Raw genomic sequence first — 26,373 nt, 5'->3', positions numbered from 1 at the left:
CCTCATCCCCGGGGAAAGCGGGGCTGAGGGGGCTGCTCTCCGCCCTCCCGATGCCGGAGCGGAGCCGCTTGCCTCCGTTCCCCTCGCTCACCCAGCCCGGGGTCACACCCTGCTGTTGCCTCTGCCTGAGGTGTCCTGAAATTCAAGATTTCCTCTTACCTGAGAAAAACACACCCAGGAAAGCGTATGTGTAATACACAGGCACCCTCGTGTGTACACACACGGGGCTCCCAAAACACCCCCGCCCAGTCCCCGTGCATCGCCGAAGGATGGAGCTGCCACCACCGGCTCTTTGCTGTTCCCAAAGCAGGGAACGGGCTGGTGGGACCGGCCGGCTCTTGCTGGAGGGGTTTCACACCAGAGCAAGCCTACAAAGCAGCATCAGCCGGGCAAAGCGTGTGCGCCGGGGCAGCGCGTCCCGCCCGTCCCGCGTTTGGCCAGCCCGGACCTGCGGGGCTCCAGGCTCAGGAGGCTCCGCAGGGACAACGGGGGAAGAAAAGGCGACAAAGCCTCCGGGGAGGGGTCGTCCCACGCCCGAGAACACTAGGTGCTGGCAGCCCAGGGCATATAAGCATAAAGCTTCTCTTTCCGAGCGCCTGTGCGGTGCCGGGCTCGGTAAGGAAACGCCGGCGCTGAGAGATGCGAGGCAGCCTGGAGGAGTCGGGGCAGTGAGCCAGAGTATCCTGCACAGCGATCTCGTTTCGTGCTGTGTGGCCTCGTCACTCTGCCTTCCCCCGTTTGTTTCCCAAAGAAGGAATCGGGGAACAGCAGCGCTTACCTGCCGTGCGGGGCTCCTGCGGGATGGGTGAGAGCTCAGCCAGCACTCGGCCAGGTAAGGCACTGCCAGGCTGCCGCTGTGCCACGAGCGAAGGGAGCTTGCTGTGATACACTTCCTGCCTTACGTATTCCAGGGGATGTTTCACTTGGCTAGAACCGTGACTTTACTACAATATAAACTCCTTAGTACCTGAAAATCTGTATGGTGAAACCCACAATACTAGAGGATATTTTAAAAAAGGTGCCCTTGACTGTCCTACTGTCTACTCTGGTTTACTATAAAAAGACAAGCATTGAGACTAATAACTCCAAAAGGCCAGAACCTAGATGGTCTCTTCTCACAAACATCCCAGTGTTTCATTTTCCGCTAGCATTGAACCTGCTCTTCTGTTTTGTTCACCGAGCAAGCAAGGCACTTAAAAAATAAAGGCATATGTGTGTAATAAATGCAGAGTTAAGGGCATGCTCACAGTTAGTAGAACTGAAAATTACTTTTAGCCTTGCCACAGCCAGAACCAAAAGCAGCCAGCCTTCCCTTCATCTCACATGATCTTCCTTTTCCTTTTAAGTGGGAAAAATTGTAAGTAATAGTCTGCAAAAATCTCCCTAGGGAATGTGAAGCCTAGGAGTATGGAAAGCTGCAACTTTGCTCTTGCAGTCAAACAGTTGCTCTGAAGAACTTGTGATATGTTGGCTGAAATTTGCCTTCACTTATTTCCTACCTAGTAGGTGAAGAGGCAGCAAAGCTGGGTAAGGCAGATCATATGTTTTCCCTGCTACCTGTATGCTGTGAACACTTTGTCTTAATCAGTATCATCTGTTTCTTTTCAGCAAACTAAATAAGAATACAGAATATGACTTATTTCTAAAATTGTAATAAGTACTCAAAATAATAATAAGTACTCAGCCATAGCTGAGGTTCTAAAATAACTTGGTAAATTGTAATGTTTAACAGGTGAGAGTCTGGCAATATAAAAAAACAAAAACCTTGTCTTACATTTTATGAGCAGGAAATACTTAAAAATTAGGAAACAAGAGAACCTCCATAAACTAAAGACCTGAAAACTCTTGTTGGAGCAAAAGAAGCTCCAACAAGAATGCTACTATTAAAAGAAAAGCCAGTAAAAAGTATATGGAAACTTGCACGAGAGCTACAAGTCATAAATGGGTTCAACAGTCCATCTAGCTAGCATTAACAGTTTTCATGGCAATTGTACTTCAACATCAACATATCACAGAGGCTTTCAAAATTCTCCACCCTTCAGAATGCAAGCATGCCCGATAAAAATTTGGTTTCCATGGCAATTCATATAAGTAGAAATCAAATGTTGGAATGTTTACAAAAAGCATGCTTTAATCAGGAGCATTGCAAATGGTAATAAAATGCCATTTTGTTACCATGCTTCTGTAAGATAGGTGAGATCACTTCAGCTGCTTCAGAACTGAAGTAATCTCTGAGCAGGCACCCACAGTCACAACCTCTGCATTACCTGGTCCCTTACCTTCACAGATTTTATCCACATCAGCTGTGGACAAGGCTGCATTTCTGTCAAATGAGCCAGAGCCCACAGCTGGGAGTTGGTTCAGCCTTTTGTTACCTGCAGGAGGAGAGGGATTCCCAGCCTGACAAAGTCAGTTGAGATAAAGCTTCCCATTGATGACTGGGTGCTGTTACACCCAGACTTTGCTTTGGTGGCAAAACTGGTCCGGTGTCTTCAGTTTTGTGCCTTAACTACTCATTTGGATTCATAGTCTATGATTTGTTACATTCTTTGGTGGGGTGATGCAATTATTTATTAAAAACAGATCAAGAAAATGATCCAGGTGAAGCCTCTTCCTTCCCAAACACCTCTACATCCTCTGAAAAACGTCCAAAAAGTACTTGCTTTAGAGTGATGGATGAGAATAGAAACAGATCTGAGCAGTTGTGCTTGAGACTGAGCCTCTGTTTCTTGGAGCAGCATCAGCAACATGCCAATGGATTATTAAATTGCACCTTTTTTGAACAAACCTGTCACAACAACTGAAGTCATAATGATTCAGTGCTTTCCAGGATGTAGCCAGAGCATTTTGAACCACTTGTTTATAGCTTAAAAACCAGAACTTTGGGTGAAACTTCAAAGTAAGCAGTGATTCCTCTGCTGTAACTTCCTCAAAGACACTTTGAGGCAGTTTAGAAGGCTGGATTCTAGGTCATGAAAGAATCTTGGTTTTTAAGGCTCATTGGGAATCTGCAAAATTGAAAGGCAACGTGGAGGATGACTGCATTCATCAGTACCATTCTGGTGAAAAAAAATCACACCCTGTAGTTTCACTGGTCATCCTAGTTAAAAATCTAAAAATCTCTTAATGCGGCACTCAATAGAAATGTATATCAGTAATAAAAGAAGTTGGGGTTCAACCAGTGGAGTGTTCTTGTGACTCATCCTGAAACTTTCTTGAACTGTCACACAAGAGCTATCAAGAAGAAAGTGCCTGGGGAAAATAAGTTACACGAGTAATCAAATCTCATGCTTCAGGGCACAAATCAATTGCTGGAAGGGTCAAGAAAGGAATTTCCTTACTCTCTTCCTTTGCACAGTTGTACACAATTAACTGGGTTGCAATTGCAAGGCAAAAAAGGCCATTATTATTTTGCTTGTTCTCAGAACCATCAGGCACTAGCTGCTTTTGCAGCTGAATTCAGAGCTTAAGGGACAGGTCTGGTAGGTGAGTTTTGTTCCACTTCTGTGAGGTTTTGCCTGGATTTACAGGACATTTGGGAGGTTTGCTCTTCCTTTATGCTGACTGCCCAGCCCACAATATAACTCTGTTGCAGAACTACCATTAAAGGAAGACTAATTTAGGCAGTTAATTTTCTGTTAATAATCAGTAGTTACCTTAAAAAAAAATCCCTCTGTCTATAATTGCACAACTCATAATGACTCATTTAAGTAGCAGCAGTGTTGTCTCCATAATGGCCTAAAGTTACAAACATGACAAGATTTGTCAGAGGTAACCATTTTTATTGAGCAATTGGCCATTTAATGCAATAGAAGAGCACTCTCTTCATTAAATAGGGTATTTTAGTAATCAAAAGAATTTTTGCTACCACAGAAATTGCTTCAAATCACAAGAGCACTCCTCTATGAGCTTGTGTATGGTTCTCTGTCTTCACAGCTGATGAATTGCTTCCCTTTCCTAGAATCAGCTGTGCACTGGTCAGTGGGGGTGGCTTAGGGCTCCATCAGCCAGCTCTGCTACTGCTGCTAAGCTCTCTGCAGTGCTAGTAAAGTGTTTTTTTCCTGTACACAAGTGCATTTTTGATATATGGTCTGTGAGAAAACACATTGAAAACTACAGGCACTAGCAAAACCCTGGTCAGTGCTCCTCAAAGCAGTAGGAAAGCAGTTGGCATAAGACATGGTGCACATTCTGTAGCTACACTGGTTTGCAATTATAGTCACAGATTAAGGCAGCTAATAGTTTTGTACTCAGTGGTTGGATACATGGATGCCTTCATTCCATATTTGCCCCTTCTAGTCTTATCTTTTACCCAACAAGCAATAAGCTGATTCATAGGTCCTTACATGCACCAAAGTGTGGGGCCTTATGATTCCCTTCTGATTCCATGCCAAGGAAGTTTTCTATTCTCCTTTGGTCTCTATTTATCAAGTCTGGATGCATACATAACAGTACTGTGGGTCGTGTCAGTAATACAGTACTTCCTTTAGCAGGAAGTGAGAGGAAATCTAAAGCAATTTAAGCTATTGCCCAAGGTTACATGAGAAATCTCAGTGAGGGCATGGTGTGGAACAGAAGAACCAAAATTATTACTTTAATTTCACAATTAATCAGTGTAAAGATGGATCTCTCTGTGCTGAAATAAATTCCCATTTGTTTTCTTCCTCCTGCAAAAAAAGTATGCTTTCCCTTCAAGTGAAATTAAATTAATTATAATGGAGTCAAAAGAGGTAAAACAATGTATTTGTACCAAAAAAGAAAGATGGTTGCCAAAACTTCTTTCATCCTTTCTGGAATCATTTAAGCTTTTGTAGAGGACAAAGCTTTGCCTAGTGAGGTTTAGATAAAATATATTCTCACAACTTATTCATGAAGCTGTTTTTCCTGACAAGTTTTCATATGTGTGTTCAGAAGGGTTGTAGAAGTTTTCTTTTCAGCAGATGGCCCCCAAATGTGGAATTATGTCCCATTACCAGCACAAATAATGACACAATATTGCTACTACTTTCTCACAATAATAGGGGCAGAACTAGATGCAGAGATATATTTTAGCCTCAGTTTTCTGTGTTTTTTTCTCCTAACAGAGGCAGGATTAAAAGCTTTTGAAAAATGTAAATTATAACAATTCTCTCCTTACACAGCCCTTACTTAAGTTTGCCTTAAATGCTTAGACAAAATACACTAGAGCCAAAAACAGACATCCTGAAGGATGAGCTGATACCCAAGGTTAAATCAGCCTAAATGGAAATAGAAGTCAAATGACAACCCACCACCACATGGCTTTCCCACTGCACTTAAACCCTTAAAGTATATCAGGATAGTGGAGAATGTCACTCATCTCCTAACAGAATATGCAAAGGGAAGGGGAAGATGGTCCAGGATTTCCCCACAGGTTTTTCAGGGATGGGTGCTGTACACGCCTGGCTCCTGAGGCCAGGATATCTATGCCCTGTGCCAGATAAATCTGTGTTCTGTTCTTATGGCAGCCCCAGCTCTGGGTTACCCTGGGGAATAGTGGGGGGCCGTGCCCAGCCATCCTGCAGGTCCCACTGTTCCCTGTGCCTGCTGCTGGATGTGCCACCTGCCTCACGGGGTCTGGCACAGGACTGGGCAGGGGACAAAACCATGGGAGGGCTCGGGATCACCTGGCTCTTTGTGCAGGCTGCAAACTGCTGGGAGAGCTTGTGGTACCTGAGCTCAGTGCAAAGAGAGGAAAGCACCTGGGTACTTCAGCTTCAGAGCTCTGCATCTCTCCACCTGCCCAGCTGGCAGCCAGTGGGAATCTGCCAGAGCTTCACAGGGCAGCACACCAGCTGATGGTACCAGGTAAACTGAAAAGCAAATAAACACAGGTATTTTGGGAATGTGAGCAGTTTGAAAATGCTGTTTTACAGGAGCTTCTTGGAACTCAAAATGTCTCTCAGACATTTTTAGAGGTTCCAGGCCTTGGTCAGAAGCATTTTAGACCCTGGCAGGCAGCTGCAAACAGCTGTGATATTGAGTTTGAGCCATGGAATGAGTTACCAACTTTGGAGGTGGAACCAGCAGTCACAAAGGGTTAGATAGTATAGTAAAAGTAGTTACAAAACAGAGGGGAAATTTTTTTAGTATTGTACAGGGGGGTTTTAGCACCTGTTCAGGGGGGTTTTTACTTTGTCCATGGGGGTCAGAAGTTCTAAGATGGAGGAAAATGGGCTGATCCTGTTTTTCCTCCTTCTTCCTTGCCTCCATGTTCTTGGTGATGTTGGCACTTATGGATTGGTTTAGAGTAGAAAAGCACTTTGTAATATAGGTAGTAGGTATTGGGGGAAAACTGTAAATATGTAATACGCAATATATCATATAAAAGAGAGCAGCAGCCCTGGGCGGGGGGAGAAGGAGAAGGAGAAGGAGAAGGAGAAGGAGAAGGAGAAGAAGGAGAAGGAGAAGGAGAAGGAGAAGGAGAAGGAGAAGGAGAAGGAGAAGGAGAAGGAGAAGGAGAAGGAGAAGGAGAAGGAGAAGGAGAAGGAGAAGGAGAAGGAGAAGGAGAAGGAGAAGGAGAAGGAGAAGGAGAAGGAGAAGGAGAAGGAGAAGGAGGAGAAGGAGATGTCAGGGTGTGTGTGTGCCTCTGCCTGAGCTGTGAGAAAACCACAGCATCCCCAGAAGAAAATCTTTTAGATAACTGACAATAAACTGCCTTGAGACCAAACAACAAGAGGCTGTGGAGTTTTTCTTTGGAAGCACGGGCTGGAGGAGAGACTTTTCCACCACACAAGACCCCAGACCAAGCCCGGGGTTCTCACAGGAGCTGAGCCATGTAAAGCCTGCTCCCTTATGCACATGTCCTTGTCTACGCTGGTCCCCACAGAGCACCTGTCCCTGTCCCACCCGTGCTGTTCTTGGAGCTTGGGTGCCCCTTTTCCACAGAGCCCCATCTGTGCTCTTTGCTCTGGGTTGCACCGCTGTGGCCACGACACCACACGTTTCCCATGAAATTCCCACTGTCTGATGTAGGATTAGGCCCACAGGAAGCAATAAAATACGCTTGCCGATCCCACAGTATCACAGGAAATTAACATATGACAATATTTAGCACATTGTTTTAATAAATTCTAATTTTGTACTGTAGTTTAAAGACCACTGTAAAATCTGAGATAGGAAGCTGGGGGTAGTCTGGCTTCTTTGTCATAATGCCTTGTTTACACGTTCCTTTTTTTTTTTCTTCTTCTTTTTACTACTGAAACCTTAAAGCACTCAAGGGGAAGCATCTCAATGTTGGTGAGCAACAACCTTCTTTTTGGTTGCATACTCCTCAGCCCATCCTGTAAACTAGAAACCTGTTCTAAACAAAAAGAGAAATGCACTATTTCAGTGATGCACTTTGCTAACAGGACATAAATTACTAAGCAACACAAAATGGGGACACAAAAGTAGCCCATAGGAGCCGGGTGATTAATGCATAAAAAGAGAGGAGGAATGATAGCAGATCCTCATTAGACTTAGAAACAGTTTGTCATTAGTGTATTTTTTTTAAACTTCAGAATTTTAATGGGAGAAAAATGTTTATTTATGCCTCCAATCTCCTCTTTAGTTAACGGAGGCTTCAGGTTCCCCCTCCCCCTTCATTTCTGGAGAGGCTGCCAAGTTTTCCCAGAGCTAAAAGCAACAACTTTCTGTTAAACGTTACTTCATGCTTCTGGTATTAATCTAATAGGAGGCTGGATGGGGAGGAGGGGGAAGCTGCAATGAAAGCTGATTTCCTGCCATGCACTGGGAAATCCATAGAAAATTCAGATCTAACACTAATTTTAACAGCTGGATGACTGCTTTGGCTTTTACTTGCCATAGGAGCATACAATTGCGTAGGGGTTTTTTGGTTATAAAAACAGATGCCAAGCAAAAGGCAAAATGAAAAGGAGGCTTGCATTTGTAAATGCAAGCCCAATTAAAACATCCTTTTCCACTACTCTAGAAATATCAATAAATTTCGCAAATTGTCTCTTATTTCTGTTAACATTTCTAATATGAATATTCATGGAAAGAGAAAACATCCAAGGAGACTTGTCTTGCTAATAAGCATTTCAACAAATATTTACTTGGGAAGTGCTCCAGAGACCACTTTGAAAAGGGCATTAGTGAGTTTGAGAATCACACAATAGAGACATTTAAATAATTCTCCTTGATGGAAATGAAAAAAATCATAACAAAACCAGTAGATTGTGAACACTCAAAATATAAGTGAGCAAAAACTGTCCTGTAGCAGTCCTGGCTGTAGACAACACACAGCACAGAACTGTTAGCAGCACATCTCTCAGGCTTGACTAGTCTGTTAATAATTGTTTGGAGAGCGATGGCCACAAACATAATCCTTTATCTTGACTACTTAAAATAATGGCTGTTTTCTTCTTTCTGGAGCTTGTTCCTCCACCTGTTTCTTACACACCATATGGCTCAAATCATGACATATTGCAGAAGATTTTTTTTACATCAATGCAAAGAAAGCTTAATAAAGTACACATGCTGCAACTGAATGCTGTTTTGCAGATGAAGCAGGGCTATAGCCTGTGTGTGTATACAAGCTATAGGACCCTTACCACAGATTATATTGATTATAAAGCTTTACCTGCCCGCTGATGCATGCAATCAGCAGAACATGGCAGCTGGTTTTTATGTCCCTAGCTGCAGCCAGCTGCTGGGCTGGAAGTGTTGTCACCCTTTTCATCAGTGCCAGGCTTGCATTAAGCAAACTGGAGGACTCTCTGGAGCAGCGATGCCTGAGAAATCCCAGAAGCCAACACCCAAACCATGAAGTTATGCTGTGTGAGCAGGGAGGCTTCTCGAGGGGCAGATAAGCACAGGGCTGGAACATTTGATAGTCTGAAGTACTGATGGGCAGGAGAGACGAGGAATGAGAGTCTGGAAAATCAGAGAATGAGAAAAGTTCCTGTGGATATCACATTAGAAAGAAGTTTGAACAGATGAAGCTGCTTAGGGTGTTGAAAAGGCAGAGACCTCTAAAAAAGAAAATTGTTTCCAGTTTCTTTGTTTTGTGTTCCTAAACCCCAGGACATTATGCATAGTTTTTAAGTCAACAGGACTACTGCCATTGCTCTCTCTGTACTCCAAAAATTCCAGCTGGTATCAGGTTTTCCTTGTAATGGAAACAAGCTGGCAGAACTTCAAAGTCTAGATAACAGTTTACACAAAGAAAGGACAGCAACAGTTAGTTATACTTCCCTATTAAAAATGTTGTTTTCACCTCTCTTTTTTTTTTTTTTTTTGGTAGAAGTTGGATAGAATTTGGCAATGAAATGGTGTCACTTGTGTCTGGTCAAAGCTCAGGAAGAGAATGTCAAAATGTAGCTGTACTGGAATTTGTTTGGGAAAGGTTATCTGAGAGCTCAACTAAATATGCCATGACCAGGGGCTATGAGCACCATGAAATCCTTGATCTCAGTTGGACAGCTTTTAAATGACTAAGAAACTGAAATGGAAATTTGAAAAATAGGGATATATGAGTATCCTATTTCTTTACTGGAAAGCACAGAAATCATGCAATCCTGATAAACACTAAGACAGTATGAACGCTCCAAAGAACATGGAGGAAACTGAGTGAAAAAATGTTGAGTAAGCGAAAATATAATTTTAAAATAAATTTGCCTTTGATTAACAAATCCAGCTCAAACAATTCCATCTGAGTCTTATTCTAAGTTTTTACCACAGTAGGATTGTAGCTTCAGTTTAAAACTATCCGTTTTTACTTATCTGAAAAAAAATGTTTCTCTTTTAAAAGTATTAAAGTACTACAGTCCCTCATTTATTTTCTTCCTTCTTTTCTTCTTTCCTGATCATATGCAACAGCAGAAATGGCCTTTGTTAGCTTTCTCTGGGCTGGCAAGGAGCCCAAAGATCCAGCTGACCAAAACCTCAAGTCAGCAATTCCAGCATGAAGAATGTCCTTTTCAGAGCCCCTGTTTCACAGGATCCCTGTCACGGAGCATCTCAGCAGCTCCACACAGAAGAGCCTTGCATTGCCCTTCATTGCAAGGTGAATTTTCCTTGCTCTGTTCCTTGTGCTTTGATGCTGAGCTCTCTTTCCCCCCTGTTGCTGCCCGGGGTTTGTGCACTGAGCTCTGGGGGAGGCTGATGTGACGGCATCAATCCCAAACAAAGCTCCCACCACTGGGTTTAAGGAACTGCAAGGAAATCCCAGTGGGCCAGCTCCCTCCCAGCCCTCACTACATCTGAAACAGAGCATCCTCTACTCACAGAAAAGCAGCTTGAGTGAGCCTAGACACAGCAGGGTCAGCAAAAGGTCCCCGAGTTAAATACACGTGTGCTGCTGTAATCCTCATCCACTACTAGATCATTGAGTTTGCAGCAATATTTCTAACACAAAAGGGTCAAGAGCTTCACAAAAGTTGCTGGTTCACAGTGGGCAGCACTCAGAAAAACAAATGCTGTGAACAAACTTAAGGGTCTATCTCATGCTTTAGTTGAATTTTGATTTTTTTTTGTTTCCCCAAAGAAATTAAATTATTTTTGAGGAAAAAAAGAACACAGTAAATAAAGACTTCACTGGGCTGTGCAGTGATCTGAACTACAGCTTTGCAGCACAGAAGTGGTTCATCCTGCAATCACACCACTTCATTTAATATCAAAATAAGCATTTATTTCTCATGCAGTTTTCTTTCCTGAGCCTTTCTTTAGTGGACACAACAAGTGAACACTGTGCTTTTTGTTCTTTCTCCTCCCGTTTCCTCAGTGGTCCTTTGGTATTTACCTCCTCTCATTTTGGATTTCCTGTCTGTACCCTAGGGAAAGGATTTTCCTGTGAGAAACAAATGTCACATTGCAGATCTCTTTGGATGCCTATAGTTCAAGCTTATCCTCCATGTGAAGCAAAGCTGTCATCTACCTGCTACCAGAAGAGTACTGCTCTCAGATTATTTGTTTTCCCAAATAATTTTATTTGGAACAAGCTCTATAGAATCAATTTTCTGGTCACTAACAGAGCTGCTATTTCCATTCTTTTAAATTAAGGTGGATGCAACTGTTTTGGGTAAGTGAAAACCTAAAGTGGATTAAATCTCAAAATTCAAACCAAACATCATTTTGGAAACATACATACTTTCTGTAGGGTCCTGTGTAGCACATATGTTTTGGTTACTGCATTTAATGTTTTGCTCTGAGAGGAGGAGAAAAAGCAAGTGAGAGTATTCTGCATTTCTTCTGCACATATACAGAGAGCAGGGCACAGTGACTCTAGTAGAAGCATTCAGATATGGTGATATTAAACACACACAGCTGTTCCTGAAATTGCAGAAGGTGGTTCTGCATAAGAGAAGAAATATTCCTGGCAATTCACACCTAATTATTCGTGGAAATAAAAGTCACCAGCAGGACAAGAGAAGGGAAAAAGGCTCTGCGTTTGAGCAGCAGAAGTCCCAGAGGATGTGTCTGCTGACAGTTGAGACCCAAAACTTTATTCTCCTCAAACACAAATCAGAGCTTTTCATTTATTCCAGTGATCAAGTGATACCAAAAAGCCTTTAGCCTCTGGGCTGTATCATGTCCAAAGCTGCTGAGCCTCGGGTGACTTGCTGACAGGCTTTGGAAGAGAGATGCCACATCTCTTCTCTGGCTCTGGAGAGGCAAGAAGACACACCACAATTGTGCTGTGAAGTCAGAAAAGTAGTTTTTGGAAGCTCCCTGGGAATTATGTTTATGTACATGCATGCTCAAGTGCAAGGCACAAGTCCTACACTAAGCATTTGTCATACTAGCAGGGTGCCAAAGTAGGGCTAAGGAGTGGGGTAGGATACTTTGCTTAGTGCATTTTCATTCAGAGGTCTTCAGGGTGTTTGGTGCTTAGGATATTGAAAATGCCTTAGATTTCTTTGCTATCCTCTTGTGGTATGTGATAAATGCTGCTGGATTGCAATGGCCCCACTGTGGCAAACAGCAATCTGTGACTTTGAATGGTTGTGCTGTACAACTTCAAGCTGTTAGAGAGCACTGGGGAGGGTTTTGTGGCTTGTGGTGCATGCAGAATGGGTGATTTGTAGACCTTCTGGGTCTAACCCCTGTGCTCGTGAGGCATTGGATTGGATGACCATGGTGGCTAATTCCATGTACAGTGCATGATACCTCACACTGCTCACTGTTTTAAGATAAATAATTGCCTTTGTTGTATCTTCACTTAGAAAATTGACTAAAAACTTCTTTAATGCACGTGAAAGAATATCTAGATGCTGAACTATGGGTAATGCATTCTGGAAAGCTCAGAAAAGCCAGTACTCCTGCCAGTGAATCACCAGAGAGCTAACTGAGGTTCAGAAGAATGCAGCAGAATCATGTGCAGCCTTGCTTCAGTCTTACCTTGAACCCATTTGCTTTTCATTTTCTTCAATGTCAGTGTAAGAAGAATCTAAATCTACACTTAGTGATCGTTCATGGGACTAATGAAAGGCAGATGCAGACAGTGCTTTAATAAAAGTCAGACTGGGTTGCAGGGGAAATTGTGTGGAGCTTGCAGACATTTTCAAACCAGAGGAACTATCTGTGAAAGGCACAGTTCAGAGAGTCTTGAACTTTGTCTCACAAATTCATAATGTTAGAAATCTCTTAAGGTCAGGCATATAAATAGACTGTCAAAAGCCTTATTTTTTCAAATAAAGACACAAGGGACAACCTTTCTGTCACAGCAGAAAACCCATTCACATGCTAAATCTAGTCAACAGAACAAACAATGTGCAAAAAACCTTCTAGGCAGTGAGGCAGGTGAATAACCAAGGAAAGATTGTTCAAGGAAGAGACCGTGCTGGACACTCTAGTAATCAAAGAGTAAAACTGAACTGTGATCATGAGGACTATACAGTAAAGACAAAAAGCAAATCTCCAAGTGCAACTCTCACTTTACCAAATTCAACTCTGTAACAAATAAATATTGCTATGTGGAGAGTTCCAGTAGAATTGATTTAGGCTAGGTAGGTCTGGTTCGTGTTTTATTTTGACCTGGCCTTTTCCTTCTAATTTATATTTCCCACACAGGAATCTGAAGTTGCATTCCAAATAAAAGGTTCACTTGCTTAACTACATTTAAAAGCTGAGATACCTGCTTCTTTGGCACCACAGTAATGAAGAGATCCATCAGAACATTGCCATGTTCTCTCTGGTCATTGTGCCAGCAGCTCTCTGGCTACAGAGAGCAGGCACAGACTTTCCCAGGTGTTTTCCTGGGGAAGGCTGTGAGAAGATCAGAGAAAAGAATGAGAAACAATTCTTACCTCTGTGAGTTTGTGGGCTTTACATCAGGCAAGTCCTTGAGGGCTCTCATACCTCCACTTGTTGCACCTGCTGCTGTGCACATGTAGAATGTGTCGTGGAGATTTGCTTACCAAAAAGTGATTTCTTAATTAGACACAGGTGTTTGGATTGAGTGACCAATTAAGTCAAAGCTGTATCAGGCTGGCTGTAAGGATTACTGAGTTTCTTAGTAAGTATAATATATTATGGTATAAGATGATATAATAAAGCAATTGATCAACCTTCTACAATCATAGAAACAATGCTAATTATTACCCAACTAGAGGCCTGAGGCAACAGTCAATATTTTGCATAACTTACCTTGTGCAGTTGAACTTCAGAGCAGGTAACACCTTGTTTTCCTGAAGCTCCAGATGCCTGACTTCTGAAAACTCAGCTTTTACTCAGAGAGAAGTATTTATTTGGCTGACTTTCTTTATGCTTTCTCTGCATGCTGCCCTCTTGTCTTTCTGGTTTCTCTTCCACATGAACAGTATTCAGCCACCTGCATGCTAATTCAGCCTGCTGTCAAACCCTCCACCTACACAACACTTCCTTAAACAGCTTTGTACAAACCCTCATTTTTGGGGTGGTGGCTCTTATTGTTTCAGCTATCTGTTCCCTAAAGCCTAATTGCACTCTGCAGTTGATTTAAATGAACAGTGGTTGTTACACCCACTACCAGCATCACAAGATATTCAGTTTTAGTACCCAGGCAAGCCACTGTGTTTATGTTCCTCAGAACTACTCAGCAGGACACCAACCACGGATTACAAGTTTGCTCAGATACACAATTCTCTTCCCAGGGAACTTCTAGAGCTGCAGGCCACCTTCCTCTACATTCCTACAGTAATGAAACCCTGTATTTAAATAGAGTGAATCCCTTTTTTTTGAGACAACTAGACTCTGAGTACTACAGGAAAAGGATCTGTTCCACTCTACCTCTTGCTCTATAAATCATTTTCCTAACCCCAGCGAAATCTGTTTTCCAGTTAAGTTTGCCAACAGGCTGTCTGCTGAAAGATCTGGATTTTGCCTTAACTGTAGATTCATAACTTTGTGAAACACAACTCTACTCATTTCAAAATTAACCTGTATTGTCAGCTAGTCTTAATGTGGTAAGATACATAGCATTCTAGCACAGCCAGAATAAAGAAACTTTTACCTTTCAGTCAAAATTGTCTTTTATGGAATGAGTAGAAGCTGGCTTCATTCTCTGGAAAGCTCTTGACATTGGGACACCCATGTTCAAGTTCCTGCTTTGTTTATCTTAGTGGGTTTGGAGTAAAAACCTCTGGTCCAACTTGGGCAGAACTTTTAAGTGGGATCCTGTATCAGGTCAGTGCCTGATCCCACAAAACAAATATTCATTAATTAAAACACCCTGTTAGCGTCCAAAAACAAACATTAGTGCAACTAAGTTAACAAAAAAAATATATGTGTAAAAAAGAACATTTCAAACAATTATCTTTTCACTCCAACATTGAACAAACAAATTTCAAACTTTCAATACTGCTGAGGAGCAAGCACTGTACTCCAGCAGTAACAGAACTGCAGCACTGGTAGCAATGGGGTTTGGGCAGAAACCTTTAAGATTCCACTGTTCAGAGGGTATTTTCAGACTTTTGGATGGTTCTTCAAATACGAGCCAAATTGTGCCAACTTGTCTCTCCCCAGCTTGTCCAGGTTTCTTTACTGCCTTCGCTTCCTGGGCAGAAGCTGACACCTGATGGAACAAAGACTGATGTGTCCTAGGTTGACTGTATGATGCCTTTATCCCTAGTCATCTGCCCTGTTTATGTTGAATAATAATTTCTACACCTTTTAGACTTGTTTCAGGAGTGAAGGGTGGGGGGAAGAAGTGCAGTTTGTTTTCAAGAACTGCACTCCCTCCTCCACATTCCTGCTCCTGGACTGCGCTGTTTGCAGATGGACAGCAGCAAGACAGAGCTCTCCATTTTTTTAATTTTTTTTTTTCCCAGTTAGTTTTAGCTAACTGAGGCAAAGAAGTTCCCTGGACTGTGTTTTTTTTCCCTTTCTCTGGACCTGCTCTGGACTGAACACCAGCAGAGCAGCAGCAGCTCCGGGCCTGGGCTGTGGCATTTCCAGCACTGGAGGGACTGAGCAGAGACTGAGTGAGCCCAGCTGCAGCCCAGGGGATTTTTCTGAGTTTGTCTCTCTCTTGGAGTGGCAAGAAATCTTATTGTTTAATATTAAGTTTGCTTGTTTAATAAACAGTTTTTTTCCACTTTTCTCCAAAGAAGTATCTTTCCTGAACTGGGACGGGGAGGGGCCAATTGAATCTGCTTTCCTAAAGAAACCCTTTAGGGGCTCTTTCCCCAAATTTGCCCTGAACCAGGACATGGTGGAAGAAAGACTGCTGCCCCTTGCAGAGCTGCACAAAGCACAGGAAGGTGCTCTGAGTGCAGCAGATCCTCCACCCTGATCCTGCCCTTTGCAACCATCCCCTTCAGCTTCCGAATGCTCAGCTCCACCTTGGGCCACTTCCAAGGCTGAGGAAAAAGCCTCGTTTACCTAATGACACCAGCCTGGCCTAGAGCAGGGATGTCCTTTCTCTGACCCATTTGACAGAGGAAATTTATCAGCTTTGGAGCTTTTCCACTTTAAACAGAGGCTTGCTCCAATGCTGCTTGCCAAGACCTGCACCACGGACCACACAAAGGAGCACAGTGTCATGGAAATAAATGAGCCACCTCCTTGGAATTCTTCAGCCTGGCAGTCATGCCCTGGCAGGAGCCTCACCTGGCACCTATTTTTGTCAACCAACAGGTCATAACCTGGAGGCAACATGCTGTTGCAAACAAGCTGTTCATAGGAACAAAGAAAAGTGAATGCATGGGCAGGCTTTGGAAATCCCATGGAAGTTTTACCTGATGAATGACAAGCAGATTGCAAAAACACTTAGATACTTCTGGGAAGTACCTGATCCTGTAACTGCTCCATCCCAGGAAATTGCCTCATCACTAGGCAGAGCAGTCATGCTGCCTCTGGCTTTTTGCTCTGTGGCTTGATGAGTCTTTTCTGGCAAAATCATGACTTCACATCCACAGGTGAGGTGAAGAGCCTCTCTGTCAATTCTTTAACTGGAAAAGCCAATTATCCTGCACAGGGGTTGTAAGTTTGAGTTGCCTCAGGAAGGGGAGAAAGCTGATGCTGAACTGATTCTCCTTCCTGGATGAGAGATGGGCACTGATACAACTCCGAAGAGAACAGCAAATCCCCCAATATACAAAGTGACAATGCAAGTGCATCTTGATTTCAAATAATCCCTTATTCCAAAGTTGTGAGCATGCAGTCAGCTTGGGAGAGCACAGGAATTTTTGGCACATTTTTGTTCTTGTCAACAGCCGCTTTCCTGGGCTGTTTTCTCTCTCCAGTAGGCTATGGCTAGTAGTCCCATTTTGGACACCTGGACCAGCACTTGGAAATGCAGCCCAAGCACTTAGTTTTTAAACATTAGACATGTTGCAACTCCATGTTCCTATTCTGCTGTTGTCCAAAATGGCATGTGATGCAGGGTAGGCCCACAGAGGAATCACATATGTGACTGACAGCTGCGAATTTTCTAATTTTCAAGCACTCAGTTCTCTTTTAATGAGATTCTAAAAACACACTTAGATATGTTTCTAAAAAGAAAGTTTTAAAAAAGCGTGGAAATTATATCACATAGAAATTTCAGAACTTAGAGTGATCCCCTGATCTCCAGGGTTAACGGCAAAGTACGTGTCATGTCTGGCTTAAAGCATGAGGTACTAATTTTCCTCTCTGAAAAGGTATGTACATTTCCCAAACTAAGTTGAGAGGCACTCAGTGAGATTCAACCTATAATATTCAGCATGAGCCCTATGTCCACTTTCTGAATAGTCCAATGCTTGACTTTTGGAATTCATGACATCCAAAACAGTCAAATGGAACCCTTAATGTATATATTTTTAAAGTAGCCTTGAATGCACATATTTGTATCTGCTCTTTCAGTAACAACACAACACTCCTCAAGGAATGGCTGACAGAGCATGGATGCTTCTGTAATGGGCAGTCTGGGAGAGAGTGAGCTTCTGCAATGCTCAAGAGGAGACAACAAACTGGCTGTTCAACTCAGCTGGCTTGTCAACACGTTGTCCCCGTAATTAGCTGTGCCCTCTGCAACCTCTTATTACACCAGCTGACCTAAGAAACACCAACATCTCCTCACACCTGACAAGTGCAGAGTCCCAGTCAAGAAGTGGCATGAGCTCACCTTCACAAGACGTGGTAATCCTCAGCGTGAAGGACTCCTCAAGTTCAGCTGCCACTCTCCAAAAGGCAGGGTCAGGACCCAGGACTTCATTGATGAAGACACATGAAAGCCTGTCCAGCTCCGAGCACACACACCCAGGCTGCTGAAGGCAGGATAACCATACAGCCAGAGCCAAGTCACACTGATATTGTGTGGAGCCTATTTGGAGGATTGGCCTCAATTAGCATATAAATGAAGTGGTACACGCAGCCGCAGCTTGCCAGAAAATGAGACAAAATAATCTCCCCAGTTTGGCAGCTCTCTAGAGCATTTAGTTTGTGAATGAAGAGCCAGGCACACTTTCAAGCCAAGCTGGGTCCACAGCGTACAGCCAGTTGACTTTATGTGGCAAAAACAGCTCTTGAGAAGTCATGAAGGAGACTGATGCTCTTAAACCTAGTTTCTGTTACAGGAAAGTGACTTTACAGATACTCATCACCGTTCCAGAAGACTGATAGCATTTCACCTACTGCATCCACGGGGCCAGATGAGCTGTGGTATGACCCTCCTGCTGCAGGCTTCTGGCCATTAACAGAATGCTTGATTTTATTCCAAGTAAAGGAGAAGGAATGGAAAGTTCGCAGGAAAAATGATACAGAGAGATGTGACCACGTAGCTGCTGAGCTTAGACACAGACAGAAATTTGACTGAGGGATCTTTATTAGGATAGAAATATCCTAATTAGTAAAGAATAAGGTCACAAAAACAGTTTCAAAGACCTTCAAAACCGGTGCAAAACAGCGTAGAGGGAACGAGTAGCAGTGTTTACTTTTATAGACTATACAAACTTTTGATGCATTTCAATTGAGACAGAAAAAGAGGGCTTGTGTTTTTGTGCAGATGCCTTTCACAATCATTAGGGTTTTGTTTTTCTTTAAATATTTTCAGTTGTCAGGGGTTCAGCTCAAATGCAAAAGCAGGGGAATGTAAGCACAAAGGTATGCAGATTTTTCCAAGAGTAGTGCAGTCTTATAGCAGACTATAACTACATAGTTTGCTTTGGGGAGAATTGGATCTCTAGGAGAGAAAGCAAAATAGATTTAAATGGAGGTGAGATACAAAGGGAAGATCAGTGCTGGGTAAGAATGGTATTTTTCTTCATATTTTAAACTCTGTTTTAAATATAGTGCCTTGAAAAAAAAAAATCCAATTTCCATTTGTATTAGCAACCACGGTCAAGCCTGCTTTGACTATACACATAGCTGCATCTTGTTCCCTATCCTGGGAAAAATGCTTCTCTTCATTAAAGGGTAGAAGTTACAAGAAAATCTTAGACGTCTCTATTAAAATCCTATTGGCACCCTTCAGCTAACTTCCAGTTTCTTTCTACACTGAGTTTGTCCCTTCCCTTAGTTTTCAAGCTTCAGTTTAGTGTTTTCCTATGATGCTGTAGCAGCTGCACTCTGGAGTTTCACAGGTGATTCAGATGAGTGTCCTGAGCCTCCTCCTCCATGGGGTGAGGTGGGTGCTGTGCTTCTGCACTCCTACCTGGCCTTGTAGGCACCTGAACAGATGGGTTCCTGTAAAAATCCAGAGCCATGACCTGGTCCTGGACTTGCTCTAGCACTCAGGGAGATACTGCTAGAAGTCTCCTCACAACCAGGAAAGCTGTGATGTGAATAACCTCTTTTTCCATGGCATGAAATAGACAAAATAACCTTAACGAAAAGCAGAAATGACAGCATGCGTGAGCAAGAGCTGGGAATTTTAACAACTTGGATTAAAGAAATATGTGACATCCAACTTGATTCAGTGCAAAAAAAAAAAAAATTAGATTAATATCACAAAACAAGAGACATCAAAATATAAGGACCCCTTGAAAAGACCCCCCCTTGTCCCTCTCATTCACGTTACCCACCCCTTGGTAATCTGCTTTCCTGGCACAGCTATTGTGTGAAGGGTGGTTTCTGATCTTGCACTCTGTAATATCCCATTCAAGTTTCAACAGGGGAGAAATATTTCACTGAGGAATTAGCATTTGTTTAACCCACCCTCACAAAACAAAACAAAACAAAAAAAAAATGAAGCAAAGTGTTTCATCAAAAAATGAGTATAGCAGAATGAAATAATCCCATGACTCAGGGTTGAGCCAGAGTGATGATGTAGATCTGCTAGTAACTTCAACTTGCATCTGTTCAAATTAAAGGGCAAAACTCCTCTAATCTTGTTAGGTCTTGTATATTCTGACAACACCACCTGAACTGGAACAGCAACATAATTTTCCAGTTGTCTCCACTCTTTGCTTTCTTGTGGTCAGGAACCTAAAAGTAGCTCTGGGAAAAAGAGAAGGCTGCTCCCAAAAATTTTTGCTCTGTAAATACATTTCTTATTCATGCTTCTAGGCACATAACATCACCTCCAGGATCATGAACCTTTTATGACCATGACCTCTAGCTTAGAAACTACAGTCTGTTACAAAATGCTAGCTCTGTCCTGAACTCACCTACAAAAGGCCCTGCCCAGATTAATTTGTAAATCTTGTCTCTGTCTCTCCTCCCCCACCTCAAAAATGCAAAAATGCAAAGCAGCATATCTTAGAAGAGTAGGAATAATGATAATTATGTGGAGCTTTTTCATTGTCTGTATTATTTTGGCCACTTTGCTTCATCACCTTGATGGCTGCCACAGCTGCATCCAGCCTGACACCAGCTCCTGCCTCTGGTGCAACTTCCAATTAAAAAAGTGTACCTGGTGACCACATTTTAAATATTCACAAAATATTGAGTCTTCCTGTACCCATTGCTTGTAGAACTTAAATTTAAAAAGGTCAGGAGGAAGGCTGATTTCTCATTTTAAAGGAACTAACATGTAATACAAAGATTTCAGAGAAGCTGACAACTTTTTGTGAGCTTCAACATAAACTACAGAGACCAGCTGCAAAATAACAGTTGGGTTTCAACTATAAACAGACTGAGTTCTACAGTGGGTTTATATATCTATTTTGGTTAAGTTATTTATTCTACAGGAAAAATGCTCTTTTTAAGGCCCCAGGAAGGCAGGGGGATGAGACAAGAAAAGGAAGTCCTGCTTATGTTGTTAGAAAAAGCTTCACTTCTAGACTCAGAAAGGAACTCTAAAATAAACGTTTCACAAAGGCACACATTTGGAAAGAAATTATACCTTTTAAAAAAATTAAAATAAATAAACCTCACAGCTCTTCCATCAGGATATTTAAAGCTACTTTCCTGCCTTTAAAAGCACACCCTGTCTTTTGTTTCCTGGCTGGGTGGGGAAGAAACCCCACAGAGGTACAGAAATTACAGCCCAAGGTGAACAAGAACAGTTTGTGTTTCAGAATCTGAATGAGGCAGTGGGTAAATGGAATGAACACTGGATTGAATACAAAGGAGAAGAATGAGATGGATTGCTCAGGTCAAAGACTCTTTGAAGATGCAGATGAAAAGCTGTCCTCTGTGGCCTTAATACAAACCATACCTTTTAAATTAATTCATTTTACTCAGTTAATTGCTGCATAAGGGTAAAGCCCACGCTGAAAGAAGGGTAGCTCTAACTAAAAGATGCTTCTAAATGAAAACAGGTGATATCTGTCATCTTCATCTGGTGCAAAACACACAGGTACTAAAACATGCCATTTCTCATATTCCCCTGTTTTGTCCCTCTGAGAAGCCCAGTTTCTTCTATAACTAAAACTGAAAAGCAGATTCTTTTGGTTTCTATTAAAAAAAAATCAAGTGGAAAAAAAACTCAAAAGATGAGGTACTTGTTTTTTATTCTCAAATTTCTGCAAAACACCAAAGTGGTGTGGAAACTTAATTAAGAGTAACAGACACCCAAATGGCACCAAAGCAGAAAACATTTCCAGAAGGCCTCATGCCAGTAGGACCCAGTGAAACCAGCACAGCTTCACTGCAGAGCCCTACTCTCCTTCCAAAGATGAGTTTTGGGAGCCAGGAGCCACAGATTGTAAGCCTTAAGACTACATCAGCCACTGATTTGTCATCACTCAGTTTCTTCTCCCACCATAACCTATCCTACAGATATTTGGGTGTTGAATCATTAACTTAAACTAATATTTAAAAACCTAGCCTTGTATCACTTTCCCTTCTGCTTTCTGATTTTATAATGAAATTTGATGCATAAATAAAATTTTCTTATTCAGTACTGGCAAGAGCATAAGTATTAGTACAAAATAGTGAGAAATTGATTCAAACCAAAAGTACAATTTCAGCTCAAATTTGCTAAACCATTTTAGGCCAAATAGACAAGAGAACAAGGGCCAACAAGTTCACTTTGTGTGCTCCTTTTGGTGGACTCCAGATGCATTCTGTTGGGGGAAAAAAAAAAATCAAACCACTGAATTTTTTTAGAAGACAAATTAATGATATTTTTACTGCCTAGCTCATTCAGAACCTGTTACTGCTGCATTTCAGAAGGATGGAGTTCTCCATCAGTATCTCCAGCAGCTAAGCTCTGTGATTTTTATTATCTCTAAGCAGGAACCACTTGGACAAAAGCATTTTCACAAGGCACCCAGTAGGGATTCTGCTGGGAAGGAAACACTGACAGGGGCACAGGACCTGCAGTTTGGTCCAGTGACAAGTGAGTGGTTTAGGGGAATATCAAATGTTAGTTTTTATCTCAGCAGGTGAGCTCAAGGTGCATCCTGCTGGGCCTGGGAACTTGGTAAAGTATTACTATGGATATTTGAAGTAAATAACTCATATTTTCTAGGAACCATTGTAAGGATTCTAAGGGGTATTCTTGTTTTTTGTATTCTGTTTTTAACTAGCAGGTTGTCCTTCCAGAGATTAATCCAAAATGAAATTTCACTAATGCCATTTTAAGGTCTACCTACTTGTTGGTTATGTCTCCTAATGCTCAACTCCTGCAACCAGGCTGTTAAAATTTAATTCACAGTATATTATCCATCTGTGTGACTCTATATAAGCAGCTTTTTCTTAAGTATAGTGTTCTACTTATTATTACATTTCTGAAAATATTTAGCAGGATGTAACCAGTATAAATTAAACCATGGCTTTATTTTCCACAATCAGAATGCTCTGTACTTTCAATTTGAAATGATGAAAATATAAATATACATTTTAAAAGATGTAAAAACATATAAAAAGTTTAATCTGAGGTGATTCATTTGAGAAAACTGGGATCTTCATCAAAGTTGCAGAAATTACTTGGGCAATATTCCATTAATTTGCCTGTAAATATGTAAATTTAAGCTAGGTATTGCTTTTGGAAGAATTATTATGGCTCTGCATCAGCTGGAGTAGGGAATTTAGACCTTATCATCCAGTGAAATGGAAAGGAGTCAGAATAATTTTCTACAGCTACTAATGCTTTCTTTTTACAATTTAGTTTTTGGCAACTAACAAAAATTTATTACAATTCATCACAAATGTCATTGACATTTTGGTAGAAAGCCAAAGGCTTTTTCTATGAACATTTTTTGCTCAAGTGCCACATCTGGAAAAACTAATATTTTTGAAGTCTTGCTACACTTCACTTAGATTTTGATTTGTGATATACAAGAAAATCTAGATAAGGGGGAGGGAGAGGAGAGGAGAGGAGGGGAGAGAGGAGGGGAGAGAGGAGAGGAGAGAGGAGAGGAGAGAGGAGAGGAGAGAGGAGAGGAGAGGAGAGGAGAGGAGAGGAGAGGAGAGGAGAGGAGAGGAGAGGAGAGGAGAGGAGAGGAGAGGAGAGGAGAGGAGAGGAGAGGAGAGGAGAGGAGAGGAGAGGAGAGGAGAGGAGAGGAGAGGAGAGGAGAGGAGAGGAGAGGAGAGGAGAGGAGAGGAGAGGAGAGGAGAGGAGAGGAGAGGAGAGGAGAGGAGAGGAGAGGAGAGGAGAGGAGAGGAGAGGAGAGGAGAGGAGAGGAGAGGAGAGGAGAGGAGAGGAGAGGAGAGGAGAGGAGAGGAGAGGAGAGGAGAGGAGAGGAGAGGAGAGGAGAGGAGAGGAGAGGACTAGAAAAATTTAGTGCCATGATCTAGTTCAATGGCTCAGTCAAAGGTTGGACTCATTTTCAGAGGTCTTTTCTCACCTAAATTGTTCTGTGACTGGTTCTGTGAAAAAGACTGTCAAAAGTCACTATGTAACCAAACTTTTAAACCAAAGGCTACAGTCTTTCTCTGCATTCAGTCAGAACAAATGAACCTTACAAAAAAAGGCTGGGATTTACTTTATACTACAAGAATTTGAAGTCTTACAACACTCACACCGCTTAGGTGCCCACAGCAACAGGAATGAAATTGGAAGACTGACAGCATCTATGTCAGTGGTGATCTCAGGAGAAATAACCCTGGAAATAAAATTATGAAGAATAAATTTTCTTATATTTCAGTCCATATATCCAAAGTACCTGTGAGTTTAGATCTCTGATTTGCCATATGCAACACACAGAACTGCTCAGATGTTTTTGTTTTTCAGACAGCAATGAAGGCTTTCCCTCTGAAAACCCAGATCCTACGGTGTATTTTAAGAAGACACCACCAATTGTCACATCAGAAAATCACGCCATGCAATTTTAGCCTGTGCCTGCAGCAGTGACTTCATTGTGGATTACACATAATCCATGTGCAGTTTTCAGTCACAATACTCAAAGTTAATGGTAAACAGCTATTTTCATTGGCAAGGGAAGGATAGGGTAATTTCACTGTCCAGGTTACATTACAGGACCAATATCCTCATGCACCCCCCTTTCATCTTTGATCTTTCCATCCAGGATATATTAGGGACCAGTGACACTAATACATCTTTGAAGAAGAGACAGTACAGTATGCAGGACCTGTGTCAGGAGAGTCCCTTTTTGTTTCCTTTGTGAACTGCCAGATATCCCTCCCATACCATGGAATAACTTTGGTCCAAGGGGGATTTTAATTCCCTGGGGGAAGTGACAGCATGAAATAATTGCTTCTGCAGATCTTTGCTGGCACAGGTTGCTTGTTCACTGACATCATTCACGAGTCCAAATAATATAGTCAGACCTGTTGGAATATCTTCTAGAGGTGCAGAGAAAAGGAGGTGGAGTGAGAAGACTCATACTAAGATAAATGTGTTAGAAGTGTCAGAGTTTAAAGCTGGCTAAAAAATATATATATACATTCAAAACTGAAAACCAATCTTCTACAAGTTAAGAAGTTCTTATACAAAAATCATCTATCAACAGAAATAGCCTAAGGAATGTTCCTATAGATTCAAACCCTAAGTTGTCTGCAGGCTTTATGCAGGTGTATCTCCAGTTCTTATAAAATTGCAAAGACTGACTCTTTAATTGTGATTAAAACATATTTTTTAATTGATCAGAAACTGCCATCCCTAGAGGCTGGGAGGCACTGGGCAGATATTCTGCTTGCAAGAGAAACCCAAGCTAGATAGCCTAAGCAGGCAATACCTCACAGGACCAGAATAAATGCAGCTATACTAAGGTCCATCCTCACTCTTTTCTTTAGATTTTGCTCTATTAATGAAGAATGATGACAGATCCTCCTCCAGATATTTATTCCCTTCACCAGTCAAAGTAATGTTTAAACTCACAAAACAAATATTCTCTCAAAACCACCTGTAAATACTATCTAACAAAGTAAAACAATCAAGTACCTATGTCAAATAAGTCAGCAAATACACATAATCCTTTCTGAGAAGAATGGACTTGCCAAAAGCTGAGTCTGTTTAGGCAAGTTCTACTGCTTCTTACAGATAGGCCCATATTATCAAAAGTGATGACTGGAAAGACTGAAACAAATATTTCCTTCTGGATATCAGTACTCAGTGAGGAATGGAAGATTAATTTTTTCTTTGGGGCTAATATTTTCTCCCTCAGCAACATCATATGCCTTTATGGAAAGACTGCTACTGCCCATATATCCCTTTGCCCTATTTACCACCTATGGCTGCAGCAGAATTAGCATGGGACTGCAACATGTGAACCTCTGTGCTCCCTGGCTCATCAGAATTTGTTTGCAAAATGGCCCATTAAGACAAAACATCACTTTACAAGATGAAGAATCACATGCTTAATTGGCCTCTCTGAATAAGAAGAGCTAATTGCAGCATCTTGCACTGATGACTCCTCTACAGGTAGGTTCAAAAGGAGAAATGAATGTGAGATGTTCTCCCCATGGGACTACAGAAAGGGGTGACTCTGCAATTGGAGCTGCTTTTCTCATATGAAAAAATAATTACTCAACCAGTGCTGATTCTATAAGAAAGAAAAATGAACTACAAGGGACAAATGAGCAATACATTCAGTTGAATACTGCTGCACTCCACTGGGGAAGAGCAAAGTTTTTACTATTAGTTGCCTAATCATACAATTTGTCCTTCAACTATAGAAAACCACTTGGATCATTCAGAGCCAGAGCCATTTGCCTACAGCTGAGACACTGCAGGAGGTTTATTATGCTTGCATACATCAGACATCATGCAAAGTTGTAGAAATAACAAAAGAGGTCTCTTCTAGGGTAAAGTTTAATTTTATTGCCTGATATTATAAAGATGTATTTTCCTCTTGGAGTTCGTGGGATCTAGCAGCAAAATTATTTTTATTTCCAAAGGATTCTAAGGGACTTACATAATTATGTATCCTGCTTAGCTTGTATTTAAAATAATTAACCCTAAAATTTAGGAGCCACACAAATAAAATAACGTCCCAAGGAGCTGGACAGTCAAAATCTTTGCAAAGTGCCTGTGCCTCCCTATTGCCTGTTCCACTCAAGGTCTCCTTTGGTAATGATTAGATCCATTACTCACACGTGAAGAGATGTGCAAGACAGCTGTCAGTTGTTCCTTAACTTTCTTTCATGGATTCAAGAAAAGCAGAA

General features: G+C 41.7%; 1 protein-coding gene across 7 annotated transcripts in view; it reads right to left on the bottom strand.

Moving 5' to 3' along the window:
• PHLDB2 (pleckstrin homology like domain family B member 2) overlaps nt 1-23,092 on the bottom strand; it is an 86,728-nt gene extending 63,636 nt beyond the window's left edge. The window contains exons 1-2 of one of the 7 annotated variants that reach the window (XM_085578452.1): nt 17,546-23,092; nt 13,269-13,453 (exon numbers count right to left, since the gene is read on the bottom strand). The gene's annotated coding sequence lies outside the window, so the exon portion shown is untranslated. The other 6 variants (XM_085578290.1, XM_085578356.1, XM_085578240.1 and 3 more) reach the window with 6 other exon arrangements.
• Nucleotides 23,093-26,373: the final 3,281 nt, after the last annotated feature.

The sequence above is a fragment of the Lonchura striata genome, chromosome 1 (genome assembly GCF_050655825.1).
Source record: "Lonchura striata isolate lonStrDom1 chromosome 1, ASM5065582v1, whole genome shotgun sequence".
Taxonomy (NCBI): domain Eukaryota; kingdom Metazoa; phylum Chordata; class Aves; order Passeriformes; family Estrildidae; genus Lonchura; species Lonchura striata.
The sequence above is the reverse complement of the archived record's forward strand: the minus strand, read 5'-3'. Positions and strand labels throughout refer to the sequence as shown.